The sequence below is a fragment of the Anopheles funestus genome, unplaced genomic scaffold, assembly GCF_943734845.2.
Source record: "Anopheles funestus unplaced genomic scaffold, idAnoFuneDA-416_04 scaffold_167_ctg1, whole genome shotgun sequence".
NCBI lineage: Eukaryota > Metazoa > Arthropoda > Insecta > Diptera > Culicidae > Anopheles > Anopheles funestus.
This window is the reverse complement of record NW_026045348.1, coordinates 25,400-39,582: the sequence shown is the minus strand read 5'-3', so window position 1 is coordinate 39,582 and position 14,183 is coordinate 25,400. Positions and strand designations below refer to the sequence as shown.

General features: G+C 46.5%; 1 long non-coding RNA gene across 1 annotated transcript in view; it reads left to right on the top strand.

Moving 5' to 3' along the window:
- The window catches only part of LOC125774438 (uncharacterized), a 53,188-nt gene that overhangs the window by 21,820 nt on the left and 17,185 nt on the right, over positions 1-14,183 (top strand). The window contains exons 4-6 of the long non-coding RNA XR_007420890.1: positions 344-1,071; positions 5,972-9,065; positions 10,620-12,117. This is a non-coding gene — a long non-coding RNA (uncharacterized LOC125774438). The remainder of the gene's footprint in view (positions 1-343; positions 1,072-5,971; positions 9,066-10,619; positions 12,118-14,183) is intronic.

Genomic DNA, 14,183 nt, shown 5'->3' with positions numbered 1-14,183 from the left:
GGCTAATGTGTCTTGGCTAAGGTGTCTTGGCTAAAGTGTCTTGGCTAAGGTGTCTTGGCTAAAGTGTCTTGGCTAAGGTGTCTTGGCTAAGGTGTCTTGGCTAATGTGTCTTGGCTAAAGTGTCTTGGCTAAGGTGTCTTGGCTAAAGTGTCTTGGCTAAGGTGTCTTGGCTAATGTGTCTTGGCTAAAGTGTCTTGGCTAATGTGTCTTGGCTAAGGTGTCTTGGCTAAGGTGTCTTGGCTAATGTGTCTTGGCTAAGGTGTCTTGGCTAATGTGTCTTGGGTAACGTGTCTTGGCTAATGTGTCTTGGCTAAGGTGTCTTGGCTAAAGTGTCTTGGCTAAGGTGTCTTGGCTAAGGTGTCTTGGCTAAGGTGTCTTGGCTAAGGTGTCTTGGCTAAGGTGTCTTGGCTAAGGTGTCTTGGCTAAGGTGTCTTGGCTAAAGTGTCTTGGCTAAGGTGTCTTGGCTAATGTGTCTTGGCTAAAGTGTCTTGGCTAAGGTGTCTTGGCTAATGTGTCTTGGCTAAAGTGTCTTGGCTAAGATGTCTTGGCTAAGGTGTCTTGGCTAAGGTGTCTTGGCTAAGGTGTCTTGGGTAAGGTGTCTTGGCTAATGTGTCTTGGCTAAGGTGTCTTGGCTGAAGTGTCTTGGCTAAGGTGTCTTGGCTAAGGTGTCTTGGCTAAGGTGTCTTGGCTAAGGTGTCTTGGCTAATGTGTCTTGGCTAAGGTGTCTTGGCTAAAGTGTCTTGGCTAAGGTGTCTTGGCTAAAGTGTCTTGGCTAAGGTGTCTTGGCTAAAGTGTCTTGGCTAATGTGTCTTGGCTAAGGTGTCTTGGCTAAGGTGTCTTGGCTAAGGTGTCTTGGCTAATGTGTCTTGGCTAAAGTGTCTTGGCTAAGATGTCTTGGCTAAGGTGTCTTGGCTAAGGTGTCTTGGCTAAGGTGTCTTGGCTAAGGTGTCTTGGCTAATGTGTCTTGGGTAAGGTGTCTTGGCTAATGTGTCTTGGCTAAGGTGTCTTGGCTAATGTGTCTTGGCTAAGGTGTCTTGGCTAAAGTGTCTTGGCTAATGTGTCTTGGCTAAGGTGTCTTGGCTAAGGTGTCTTGGCTAATGTGTCTTGGCTAATGTGTCTTGGCTAAAGTGTCTTGGCTAAGGTGTCTTGGCTAAAGTGTCTTGGCTAAGGTGTCTTGGCTAAAGTGTCTTGGCTAATGTGTCTTGGCTAAGGTGTCTTGGCTAAGGTGTCTTGGCTAATGTGTCTTGGCTAATGTGTCTTGGCTAATGTGTCTTGGCTAATGTGTCTTGGCTAATGTGTCTCGGCTAATGTGTCTTGGCTAAAGTGTCTTGGCTAAGGTGTCTTGGCTAATGTGTCTTGGCTAAGGTGTCTTGGCTAAAGTGTCTTGGCTAAGGTGTCTTGGCTAAGGTGTCTTGGCTAATGTGTCTTGGCTAAGGTGTCTTGGCTAATGTGTCTTGGCTAAAGTGTCTTGTCTAAGCTGTCTTGGCTAAGGTGTCTTGGCTAAGGTGTCTTGGCTAATGTGTCTTGGCTAAGGTGTCTTGGCTAATGTGTCTTGGCTAAGGTGTCTTGGCTAATGTGTCTTGGGTAAGGTGTCTTGGCTAATGTGTCTTGGCTAAGGTGTCTTGGCTAAAGTGTCTTGGCTAAGTTGTCTTGGCTAAAGTGTCTTGGCTAAGGTGTCTTGGCTAAAGTGTCTTGGCTAATGTGTCTTGGCTAAGGTGTCTTGGCTAAGGTGTCTTGGCTAATGTGTCTTGGCTAATGTGTCTTGGCTAATGTGTCTTGGCTAATGTGTCTCGGCTAATGTGTCTTGGCTAAAGTGTCTTGGCTAAGGTGTCTTGGCTAAAGTGTCTTGGCTAAGGTGTCTTGGCTAAAGTGTCTTGGCTAAGGTGTCTTGGCTAAAGTGTCTTGGCTAATGTGTCTTGGCTAAGGTGTCTTGGCTAAGGTGTCTTGGCTAATGTGTCTTGGCTAAAGTGTCTTGGCTAAGATGTCTTGGCTAAGGTGTCTTGGCTAAGGTGTCTTGGCTAATGTGTCTTGGCTAAGGTGTCTTGGCTAATGTGTCTTGGGTAAGGTGTCTTGGCTAATGTGTCTTGGCTAAGGTGTCTTGGCTAATGTGTCTTGGCTAAGGTGTCTTGGCTAAAGTGTCTTGGCTAAGGTGTCTTGGCTAATGTGTCTTGGCTAAGGTGTCTTGGCTAAGGTGTCTTGGCTAATGTGTCTTGGCTAATGTGTCTTGGCTAATGTGTCTTGGCTAATGTGTCTTGGCTAATGTGTCTCGGCTAATGTGTCTTGGGTAACGTGTCTTGGCTAATGTGTCTTGGCTAAGGTGTCTTGGCTAAGGTGTCTTGGCTAAAGTGTCTTGGCTAAGGTGTCTTGGCTAAAGTGTCTTGGCTAATGTGTCTTGGCTAAGGTGTCTTGGCTAAGGTGTCTTGGCTAATGTGTCTTGGCTAAAGTGTCTTGGCTAAGATGTCTTGGCTAAGGTGTCTTGGCTAAGGTGTCTTGGCTAATGTGTCTTGGCTAAGGTGTCTTGGCTAATGTGTCTTGGGTAAGGTGTCTTGGCTAATGTGTCTTGGCTAAGGTGTCTTGGCTAATGTGTCTTGGCTAAGGTGTCTTGGCTAAAGTGTCTTGGCTAAAGTGTCTTGGCTAATGTGTCTTGGCTAAGGTGTCTTGGCTAAGGTGTCTTGGCTAATGTGTCTTGGCTAATGTGTCTTGGCTAATGTGTCTTGGCTAATGTGTCTTGGCTAATGTGTCTCGGCTAATGTGTCTTGGCTAAAGTGTCTTGGCTAAGGTGTCTTGGCTAATGTGTCTTGGCTAAGGTGTCTTGGCTAAAGTGTCTTGGCTAAGGTGTCTTGGCTAAGGTGTCTTGGCTAATGTGTCTTGGCTAAGGTGTCTTGGCTAAGGTGTCTTGGCTAAAGTGTCTTGGCTAAGGTGTCTTGGCTAAGGTGTCTTGGCTAATGTGTCTTGGCTAAGGTGTCTTGGCTAAGGTGTCTTGGCTAATGTGTCTTGGCTAATGTGTCTTGGCTAATGTGTCTTGGCTAAGGTGTCTTGGCTAATGTGTCTCGGCTAATGTGTCTTGGCTAAAGTGTCTTGGCTAAGGTGTCTTGGCTAATGTGTCTTGGCTAAGGTGTCTTGGCTAAAGTGTCTTGGCTAAGTTGTCTTGGCTAAGGTGTCTTGGCTAATGTGTCTTGGCTAAGGTGTCTTGGCTAATGTGTCTTGGCTAAAGTGTCTTGGCTAAGCTGTCTTGGCTAAGGTGTCTTGGCTAAGGTGTCTTGGCTAAGGTGTCTTGGCTAATGTGTCTTGGCTAAAGTGTCTTGGCTAAGGTGTCTTGGCTAAAGTGTCTTGGCTAAGGTGTCTTGGCTAATGTGTCTTGGCTAAAGTGTCTTGGCTAAGGTGTCTTGGCTAAGGTGTCTTGGCTAAGGTGTCTTGGCTAATGTGTCTTGGCTAAGGTGTCTTGGCTAATGTGTCTTGGCTAAGGTGTCTTGGCTAATGTGTCTTGGCTAAGGTGTCTTGGCTAAAGTGTCTTGGCTAAGGTGTCTTGGCTAAGGTGTCTTGGCTAAGGTGTCTTGGCTAAGGTGTCTTGGCTAAGGTGTCTTGGCTAATGTGTGTTGGCTAAGGTGTCTTGGCTAAAGTGTCTTGGCTAATGTGTCTTGGCTAATGTGTCTTGGCTAATGTGTCTTGGCTAAGGTGTCTTGGCTAATGTATCTTGGCTAAAGTGTCTTGGCTAAGGTGTCTTGGCTAAGGTGTCTTGGCTAAGGTGTCTTGGCTAATGTGTCTTGGCTAAGGTGTCTTGGCTAATGTGTCTTGGGTAAGGTGTCTTGGCTAATGTGTCTTGGCTAAGGTGTCTTGGCTAAAGTGTCTTGGCTAAGGTGTCTTGGCTAAGGTGTCTTGGCTAAGGTGTCTTGGCTATGGTGTCTTGGCTAAGGTGTCTTGGCTAATGTGTCTTGGCTAAGGTGTCTTGGCTAAAGTGTCTTGGCTAAGGTGTCTTGGCTAAAGTGTCTTGGCTAAGGTGTCTTGGCTAAGGTGTCTTGGCTAATGTGTCTTGGCTAATGTGTCTTGGCTAAGGTGTCTTGGCTAATGTGTCTTGGGTAACGTGTCTTGGCTAATGTGTCTTGGCTAAGGTGTCTTGGCTAAAGTGTCTTGGCTAAGGTGTCTTGGCTAATGTGTCTTGGCTAAGGTGTCTTGGCTAAGGTGTCTTGGCTAAGGTGTCTTGGCTAATGTGTCTTGGCTAAGGTGTCTTGGCTAATGTGTCTTGGGTAACGTGTCTTGGCTAATGTGTCTTGGCTAAGGTGTCTTGGCTAAAGTGTCTTGGCTAAGGTGTCTTGGCTAAGGTGTCTTGGCTAAGGTGTATTGGCTAAGGTGTCTTGGCTAAGGTGTCTTGGCTAATGTGTCTTGGCTAAGGTGTCTTGGCTAAAGTGTCTTGGCTAAGGTGTCTTGGCTAATGTGTCTTGGCTAATGTGTCTTGGCTAAGGTGTCTTGGCTAATGTGTCTTGGCTAAAGTGTCTTGGCTAAGGTGTCTTGGCTAAGGTGTCTTGGCTAAGATGTCTTGGCTAATGTGTCTTGGCTAAGGTGTCTTGGCTAATGTGTCTTGGGTAAGGTGTCTTGGCTAAAGTGTCTTGGCTAAGGTGTCTTGGCTAAAGTGTCTTGGCTAATGTGTCTTGGCTAAGGTGTCTTGGCTAAGGTGTCTTGGCTAAAGTGTCTTGGCTAATGTGTCTTGGCTAATGTGTCTTGTCTAAAGTGTCTTGGCTAATGTGTCTTGGCTAATGTGTCTTGGCTAATGTGTCTCGGCTAATGTGTCTTGGCTAAAGTGTCTTGGCTAAGGTGTCTTGGCTAATGTGTCTTGGCTAAGGTGTCTTGGCTAAAGTGTCTTGGCTAAGGTGTCTTGGCTAAGGTGTCTTGGCTAAGGTGTCTTGGCTAATGTGTCTTGGCTAAGGTGTCTTGGCTAAGGTGTCTTGGCTAAAGTGTCTTGGCTAATGTGTCTTGGCTAATGTGTCTTGGCTAATGTGTCTCGGCTAATGTGTCTTGGCTAAAGTGTCTTGGCTAAGGTGTCTTGGCTAATGTGTCTTGGCTAAGGTGTCTTGGCTAAAGTGTCTTGGCTAAGGTGTCTTGGCTAAGGTGTCTTGGCTAAGGTGTCTTGGCTAATGTGTCTTGGCTAAGGTGTCTTGGCTAATGTGTCTTGGCTAAAGTGTCTTGGCTAAGCTGTCTTGGCTAAGGTGTCTTGGCTAAAGTGTCTTGGCTAAGGTGTCTTGGCTAATGTGTCTTGGCTAAAGTGTCTTGGCTAAGGTGTTTTGGCTAAGGTGTCTTGGCTAAGGTGTCTTGGCTAAGGTGTCTTGGATAAAGTGTCTTGGCTAAGGTGTCTTGGCTAATGTGTCTCGGCTAATGTGTCTTGGCTAAAGTGTCTTGGCTAAGGTGTCTTGGCTAATGTGTCTTGGCTAAGGTGTCTTGGCTAAAGTGTCTTGGCTAAGGTGTCTTGGCTAAGGTGTCTTGGCTAAGGTGTCTTGGCTAATGTGTCTTGGCTAAAGTGTCTTGGCTAAGCTGTCTTGGCTAAGGTGTCTTGGCTAAGGTGTCTTGGCTAATGTGTCTTGGCTAAGGAGTCTTGGCTAATGTGTCTTGGCTAAAGTGTCTTAACTAAGGTGTCTTGGCTAAGGTGTCTTGGCTAAGGTGTCTTGGCTAAGGTGTCTTGGCTAAAGTGTCTTGGCTAAGGTGTCTTGGCTAATGTGTCTCGGCTAATGTGTCTTGGCTAAAGTGTCTTGGCTAAGGTGTCTTGGTTAATGTGTCTTGGCTAATGTGTCTTGGCTAAAGTGTCTTGGCTAAGCTGTCTTGGCTAAGGTGTCTCGGCTAATGTGTCTTGGCTAACGTGTCTTGGCTAAGGTGTCTTGGCAAAGGTGTCTTGGCTAAGGTGTTTTGGCTAATGTGTCTTGGGTAAGGTGTCTTGGCTAATGTGTCTTGGCTAAGGTGTCTTGGCTAAAGTGTCTTGGCTAAGGTGTCTTGGCTAAAGTGTCTTTGCTAAGGTGTCTTGGCTAATGTGTCTTGGCTAAGGTGTCTTGGCTAATATGTCTTGGCTAAAGTGTCTTGGCTAAGGTGTCTTGGCTAAGGTGTCTTGGCTAATGTGTCTTGGCTAAGGTGTCTTGGCTAAAGTGTCTTGGCTAAGGTGTCTTGGCTAAAGTGTCTTGGCTAAGGTGTCTTGGCTAAGGTGTCTTGGCTAATGTGTCTTGGCTAAGGTGTCTTGGCTAAGGTGTCTTGGCTAATGTGTCTTGGCTAATGTGTCTTGGCTAATGTGTCTTGGCTAAGGTGTCTTGGCTAATGTGTCTCGGCTAATGTGTCTTGGCTAAAGTGTCTTGGCTAAGGTGTCTTGGCTAATGTGTCTTGGCTAAGGTGTCTTGGCTAAAGTGTCTTGGCTAAGGTGTCTTGGCTAAGGTGTCTTGGCTAATGTGTCTTGGCTAAGGTGTCTTGGCTAATGTGTCTTGGCTAAAGTGTCTTGGCTAAGCTGTCTTGGCTAAGGTGTCTTGGCTAAGGTGTCTTGGCTAAGGTGTCTTGGCTAATGTGTCTTGGCTAAAGTGTCTTGGCTAAGGTGTCTTGGCTAAAGTGTCTTGGCTAAGGTGTCTTGGCTAAGGTGTCTTGGCTAAGGTGTCTTGGCTAAAGTGTCTTGGCTAAGGTGTCTTGGCTAATGTGTCTTGGCTAAGGTGTCTTGGCTAAGGTGTCTTGGCTAATGTGTCTTGGCTAAAGTGTCTTGGCTAAGCTGTCTTGGCTAAGGTGTCTTGGCTAAGGTGTCTTGGCTAAGGTGTCTTGGCTAATGTGTCTTGGCTAAAGTGTCTTGGCTAAGGTGTCTTGGCTAAAGTGTCTTGGCTAATGTGTCTTGGCTAAAGTGTCTTGGCTAAGGTGTCTTGGCTAAGGTGTCTTGGCTAAGGTGTCTTGGCTAATGTGTCTTGGCTAAGGTGTCTTGGCTAATGTGTCTTGGCTAAGGTGTCTTGGCTAATGTGTCTTGGCTAAGGTGTCTTGGCTAAAGTGTCTTGGCTAAGGTGTCTTGGCTAAGGTGTCTTGGCTAAGGTGTCTTGGCTAAGGTGTCTTGGCTAATGTGTCTTGGCTAAGGTGTCTTGGCTAAAGTGTCTTGGCTAAGGTGTCTTGGCTAAGGTGTCTTGGCTAATGTGTCTTGGCTAATGTGTCTTGGCTAAGGTGTCTTGGCTAATGTGTCTTGGCTAAAGTGTCTTGGCTAAGGTGTCTTGGCTAAGGTGTCTTGGCTAAGGTGTCTTGGCTAATGTGTCTTGGCTAAGGTGTCTTGGCTAATGTGTCTTGGGTAAGGTGTCTTGGCTAATGTGTCTTGGCTAAGGTGTCTTGGCTAAAGTGTCTTGGCTAAGGTGTCTTGGCTAATGTGTCTTGGCTAAGGTGTCTTGGCTAAGGTGTCTTGGCTAAGGTGTCTTGGCTAATGTGTCTTGGCTAAGGTGTCTTGGCTAAAGTGTCTTGGCTAAGGTGTCTTGGCTAAAGTGTCTTGGCTAAGGTGTCTTGGCTAAGGTGTCTTGGCTAATGTGTCTTGGCTAAAGTGTCTTGGCTAAGGTGTCTTGGCTAAAGTGTCTTGGCTAAGGTGTCTTGGCTAATGTGTCTTGGCTAAAGTGTCTTGGCTAAGGTGTCTTGGCTAAGGTGTCTTGGCTAAGGTGTCTTGGCTAATGTGTCTTGGCTAAGGTGTCTTGGCTAATGTGTCTTGGGTAACGTGTCTTGGCTAATGTGTCTTGGCTAAGGTGTCTTGGCTAAAGTGTCTTGGCTAAGGTGTCTTGGCTAAGGTGTCTTGGCTAAGGTGTCTTGGCTAAGGTGTCTTGGCTAAGGTGTCTTGGCTAAGGTGTCTTGGCTAAGGTGTCTTGGCTAAAGTGTCTTGGCTAAGGTGTCTTGGCTAATGTGTCTTGGCTAAAGTGTCTTGGCTAAGGTGTCTTGGCTAATGTGTCTTGGCTAAAGTGTCTTGGCTAAGATGTCTTGGCTAAGGTGTCTTGGCTAAGGTGTCTTGGCTAAGGTGTCTTGGGTAAGGTGTCTTGGCTAATGTGTCTTGGCTAAGGTGTCTTGGCTGAAGTGTCTTGGCTAAGGTGTCTTGGCTAAGGTGTCTTGGCTAAGGTGTCTTGGCTAAGGTGTCTTGGCTAAGGTGTCTTGGCTAATGTGTCTTGGCTAAGGTGTCTTGGCTAAAGTGTCTTGGCTAAGGTGTCTTGGCTAAAGTGTCTTGGCTAAGGTGTCTTGGCTAAAGTGTCTTGGCTAATGTGTCTTGGCTAAGGTGTCTTGGCTAAGGTGTCTTGGCTAAGGTGTCTTGGCTAATGTGTCTTGGCTAAAGTGTCTTGGCTAAGATGTCTTGGCTAAGGTGTCTTGGCTAAGGTGTCTTGGCTAAGGTGTCTTGGCTAAGGTGTCTTGGCTAATGTGTCTTGGGTAAGGTGTCTTGGCTAATGTGTCTTGGCTAAGGTGTCTTGGCTAATGTGTCTTGGCTAAGGTGTCTTGGCTAAAGTGTCTTGGCTAATGTGTCTTGGCTAAGGTGTCTTGGCTAAGGTGTCTTGGCTAATGTGTCTTGGCTAAGGTGTCTTGGCTAAAGTGTCTTGGCTAAGGTGTCTTGGCTAAAGTGTCTTGGCTAAGGTGTCTTGGCTAAAGTGTCTTGGCTAATGTGTCTTGGCTAAGGTGTCTTGGCTAAGGTGTCTTGGCTAATGTGTCTTGGCTAATGTGTCTTGGCTAATGTGTCTTGGCTAATGTGTCTTGGCTAATGTGTCTCGGCTAATGTGTCTTGGCTAAAGTGTCTTGGCTAAGGTGTCTTGGCTAATGTGTCTTGGCTAAGGTGTCTTGGCTAAAGTGTCTTGGCTAAGGTGTCTTGGCTAAGGTGTCTTGGCTAATGTGTCTTGGCTAAGGTGTCTTGGCTAATGTGTCTTGGCTAAAGTGTCTTGTCTAAGCTGTCTTGGCTAAGGTGTCTTGGCTAAGGTGTCTTGGCTAATGTGTCTTGGCTAAGGTGTCTTGGCTAATGTGTCTTGGCTAAGGTGTCTTGGCTAATGTGTCTTGGGTAAGGTGTCTTGGCTAATGTGTCTTGGCTAAGGTGTCTTGGCTAAAGTGTCTTGGCTAAGGTGTCTTGGCTAAAGTGTCTTGGCTAAGGTGTCTTGGCTAAAGTGTCTTGGCTAAAGTGTCTTGGCTAATGTGTCTTGGCTAAGGTGTCTTGGCTAAGGTGTCTTGGCTAATGTGTCTTGGCTAATGTGTCTTGGCTAATGTGTCTTGGCTAATGTGTCTTGGTTAAAGTGTCTCGGCTAATGTGTCTTGGCTAAAGTGTCTTGGCTAAGGTGTCTTGGCTAAAGTGTCTTGGCTAAGGTGTCTTGGCTAAAGTGTCTTGGCTAAGGTGTCTTGGCTAAAGTGTCTTGGCTAATGTGTCTTGGCTAAGGTGTCTTGGCTAAGGTGTCTTGGCTAATGTGTCTTGGCTAAAGTGTCTTGGCTAAGATGTCTTGGCTAAGGTGTCTTGGCTAAGGTGTCTTGGCTAATGTGTCTTGGCTAAGGTGTCTTGGCTAATGTGTCTTGGGTAAGGTGTCTTGGCTAATGTGTCTTGGCTAAGGTGTCTTGGCTAATGTGTCTTGGCTAAGGTGTCTTGGCTAAAGTGTCTTGGCTAAGGTGTCTTGGCTAATGTGTCTTGGCTAAGGTGTCTTGGCTAATGTGTCTTGGCTAAGGTGTCTTGGCTAAAGTGTCTTGGCTAAGGTGTCTTGGCTAAAGTGTCTTGGCTAAGGTGTCTTGGCTAAAGTGTCTTGGCTAATGTGTCTTGGCTAAGGTGTCTTGGCTAAGGTGTCTTGGCTAATGTGTCTTGGCTAATGTGTCTTGGCTAATGTGTCTTGGCTAATGTGTCTTGGCTAATGTGTCTCGGCTAATGTGTCTTGGCTAAAGTGTCTTGGCTAAGGTGTCTTGGCTAATGTGTCTTGGCTAAGGTGTCTTGGCTAAAGTGTCTTGGCTAAGGTGTCTTGGCTAAGGTGTCTTGGCTAATGTGTCTTGGCTAAGGTGTCTTGGCTAAGGTGTCTTGGCTAAAGTGTCTTGGCTAAGGTGTCTTGGCTAAGGTGTCTTGGCTAATGTGTCTTGGCTAAGGTGTCTTGGCTAAGGTGTCTTGGCTAATGTGTCTTGGCTAATGTGTCTTGGCTAATGTGTCTTGGCTAAGGTGTCTTGGCTAATGTGTCTCGGCTAATGTGTCTTGGCTAAAGTGTCTTGGCTAAGGTGTCTTGGCTAATGTGTCTTGGCTAAGGTGTCTTGGCTAAAGTGTCTTGGCTAAGTTGTCTTGGCTAAGGTGTCTTGGCTAATGTGTCTTGGCTAAGGTGTCTTGGCTAATGTGTCTTGGCTAAAGTGTCTTGGCTAAGCTGTCTTGGCTAAGGTGTCTTGGCTAAGGTGTCTTGGCTAAGGTGTCTTGGCTAATGTGTCTTGGCTAAAGTGTCTTGGCTAAGGTGTCTTGGCTAAAGTGTCTTGGCTAAGGTGTCTTGGCTAATGTGTCTTGGCTAAAGTGTCTTGGCTAAGGTGTCTTGGCTAAGGTGTCTTGGCTAAGGTGTCTTGGCTAATGTGTCTTGGCTAAGGTGTCTTGGCTAATGTGTCTTGGCTAAGGTGTCTTGGCTAATGTGTCTTGGCTAAGGTGTCTTGGCTAAAGTGTCTTGGCTAAGGTGTCTTGGCTAAGGTGTCTTGGCTAAGGTGTCTTGGCTAAGGTGTCTTGGCTAAGGTGTCTTGGCTAATGTGTGTTGGCTAAGGTGTCTTGGCTAAAGTGTCTTGGCTAATGTGTCTTGGCTAATGTGTCTTGGCTAATGTGTCTTGGCTAAGGTGTCTTGGCTAATGTATCTTGGCTAAAGTGTCTTGGCTAAGGTGTCTTGGCTAAGGTGTCTTGGCTAAGGTGTCTTGGCTAATGTGTCTTGGCTAAGGTGTCTTGGCTAATGTGTCTTGGGTAAGGTGTCTTGGCTAATGTGTCTTGGCTAAGGTGTCTTGGCTAAAGTGTCTTGGCTAAGGTGTCTTGGCTAAGGTGTCTTGGCTAAGGTGTCTTGGCTATGGTGTCTTGGCTAAGGTGTCTTGGCTAATGTGTCTTGGCTAAGGTGTCTTGGCTAAAGTGTCTTGGCTAAGGTGTCTTGGCTAAAGTGTCTTGGCTAAGGTGTCTTGGCTAAGGTGTCTTGGCTAATGTGTCTTGGCTAATGTGTCTTGGCTAAGGTGTCTTGGCTAATGCGTCTTGGGTAACGTGTCTTGGCTAATGTGTCTTGGCTAAGGTGTCTTGGCTAAAGTGTCTTGGCTAAGGTGTCTTGGCTAATGTGTCTTGGCTAAGGTGTCTTGGCTAAGGTGTCTTGGCTAAGGTGTCTTGGCTAATGTGTCTTGGCTAAGGTGTCTTGGCTAATGTGTCTTGGGTAACGTGTCTTGGCTAATGTGTCTTGGCTAAGGTGTCTTGGCTAAAGTGTCTTGGCTAAAGTGTCTTGGCTAAGGTGTCTTGGCTAAGGTGTATTGGCTAAGGTGTCTTGGCTAAGGTGTCTTGGCTAATGTGTCTTGGCTAAGGTGTCTTGGCTAAAGTGTCTTGGCTAAGGTGTCTTGGCTAATGTGTCTTGGCTAATGTGTCTTGGCTAAGGTGTCTTGGCTAATGTGTCTTGGCTAAAGTGTCTTGGCTAAGGTGTCTTGGCTAAGGTGTCTTGGCTAAGATGTCTTGGCTAATGTGTCTTGGCTAAGGTGTCTTGGCTAATGTGTCTTGGGTAAGGTGTCTTGGCTAAAGTGTCTTGGCTAAGGTGTCTTGGCTAAAGTGTCTTGGCTAATGTGTCTTGGCTAAGGTGTCTTGGCTAAGGTGTCTTGGCTAAAGTGTCTTGGCTAATGTGTCTTGGCTAATGTGTCTTGTCTAAAGTGTCTTGGCTAATGTGTCTTGGCTAATGTGTCTTGGCTAATGTGTCTCGGCTAATGTGTCTTGGCTAAAGTGTCTTGGCTAAGGTGTCTTGGCTAATGTGTCTTGGCTAAGGTGTCTTGGCTAAAGTGTCTTGGCTAAGGTGTCTTGGCTAAGGTGTCTTGGCTAAGGTGTCTTGGCTAATGTGTCTTGGCTAAGGTGTCTTGGCTAAGGTGTCTTGGCTAAAGTGTCTTGGCTAATGTGTCTTGGCTAATGTGTCTTGGCTAATGTGTCTCGGCTAATGTGTCTTGGCTAAAGTGTCTTGGCTAATGTGTCTTGGCTAATGTGTCTTGGCTAAGGTGTCTTGGCTAAAGTGTCTTGGCTAAGGTGTCTTGGCTAAGGTGTCTTGGCTAAGGTGTCTTGGCTAATGTGTCTTGGCTAAGGTGTCTTGGCTAATGTGTCTTGGCTAAAGTGTCTTGGCTAAGCTGTCTTGGCTAAGGTGTCTTGGCTAAGGTGTCTTGGCTAAGGTGTCTTGGCTAATGTGTCTTGGCTAAAGTGTCTTGGCTAAGGTGTTTTGGCTAAGGTGTCTTGGCTAAGGTGTCTTGGCTAAGGTGTCTTGGCTAAAGTGTCTTGGCTAAGGTGTCTTGGCTAATGTGTCTCGGCTAATGTGTCTTGGCTAAAGTGTCTTGGCTAAGGTGTCTTGGCTAATGTGTCTTGGCTAAGGTGTCTTGGCTAAAGTGTCTTGGCTAAGGTGTCTTGGCTAAGGTGTCTTGGCTAAGGTGTCTTGGCTAATGTGTCTTGGCTAAAGTGTCTTGGCTAAGCTGTCTTGGCTAAGGTGTCTTGGCTAAGGTGTCTTGGCTAATGTGTCTTGGCTAAGGAGTCTTGGCTAATGTGTCTTGGCTAAAGTGTCTTAACTAAGGTGTCTTGGCTAAGGTGTCTTGGCTAAGGTGTCTTGGCTAAGGTGTCTTGGCTAAAGTGTCTTGGCTAAGGTGTCTTGGCTAATGTGTCTCGGCTAATGTGTCTTGGCTAAAGTGTCTTGGCTAAGGTGTCTTGGTTAATGTGTCTTGGCTAATGTGTCTTGGCTAAAGTGTCTTGGCTAAGCTGTCTTGGCTAAGGTGTCTCGGCTAATGTGTCTTGGCTAACGTGTCTTGGCTAAGGTGTCTTGGCAAAGGTGTCTTGGCTAAGGTGTTTTGGCTAATGTGTCTTGGGTAAGGTGTCTTGGCTAATGTGTCTTGGCTAAGGTGTCTTGGCTAAAGTGTCTTGGCTAAGGTGTCTTGGCTAAAGTGTCTTTGCTAAGGTGTCTTGGCTAATGTGTCTTGGCTAAGGTGTCTTGGCTAATATGTCTTGGCTAAAGTGTCTTGGCTAAGGTGTCTTGGCTAAGGTGTCTTGGCTAATGTGTCTTGGCTAAGGTGTCTTGGCTAATGTGTCTTGGCTAAGGTGTCTTGGCTAAAGTGTCTTGGCTAAGGTGTCTTGGCTAAGGTGTCTTGGCTAATGTGTCTTGGCTAAGGTGTCTTGGCTAAGGTGTCTTGGCTAATGTGTCTTGGCTAATGTGTCTTGGCTAATGTGTCTTGGCTAAGGTGTCTTGGCTAATGTGTCTCGGCTAATGTGTCTTGGCTAAAGTGTCTTGGCTAAGGTGTCTTGGCTAATGTGTCTTGGCTAAGGTGTCTTGGCTAAAGTGTCTTGGCTAAGGTGTCTTGGCTAAGGTGTCTTGGCTAATGTGTCTTGGCTAAGGTGTCTTGGCTAATGTGTCTTGGCTAAAGTGTCTTGGCTAAGCTGTCTTGGCTAAGGTGTCTTGGCTAAGGTGTCTTGGCTAAGGTGTCTTGGCTAATGTGTCTTGGCTAAAGTGTCTTGGCTAAGGTGTCTTGGCTAAAGTGTCTTGGCTAAGGTGTCTTGGCTAAGGTGTCTTGGCTAAGGTGTCTTGGCTAAAGTGTCTTGGCTAAGGTGTCTTGGCTAATGTGTCTTGGCTAAGGTGTCTTGGCTAATGTGTCTTGGCTAAGGTGTCTTGGCTAAAGTGTCTTGGCTAAGGTGTCTTGGCTAAGGTGTCTTGGCTAAGGTGTCTTGGCTAAGGTGTCTTGGCTAATGTGTCTTGGCTAAGGTGTCTTGGCTAAAGTGTCTTGGCTAATGTGTCTTGGCTAATGTGTCTTGGCTAATGTGTCTTGGCTAAGGTGTCTTGGCTAATGTGTCTTAGCTAAAGTGTCTTGGCTAAGGTGTCTTGGCTAAGGTGTCTTGGCTAAGGTGTCTTGGCTAAGATGTCTTGGCTAAGGTGTCTTGGCTAATGTGTCTTGGGTAAGGTGTCTTGGCTAATGTGTCTTGGCTAAGGTGTCTTGGCTAAAGTGTCTTGGCTAAGGTGTCTTGGCTAAGGTGTCTTGGCTAAGGTGTCTTG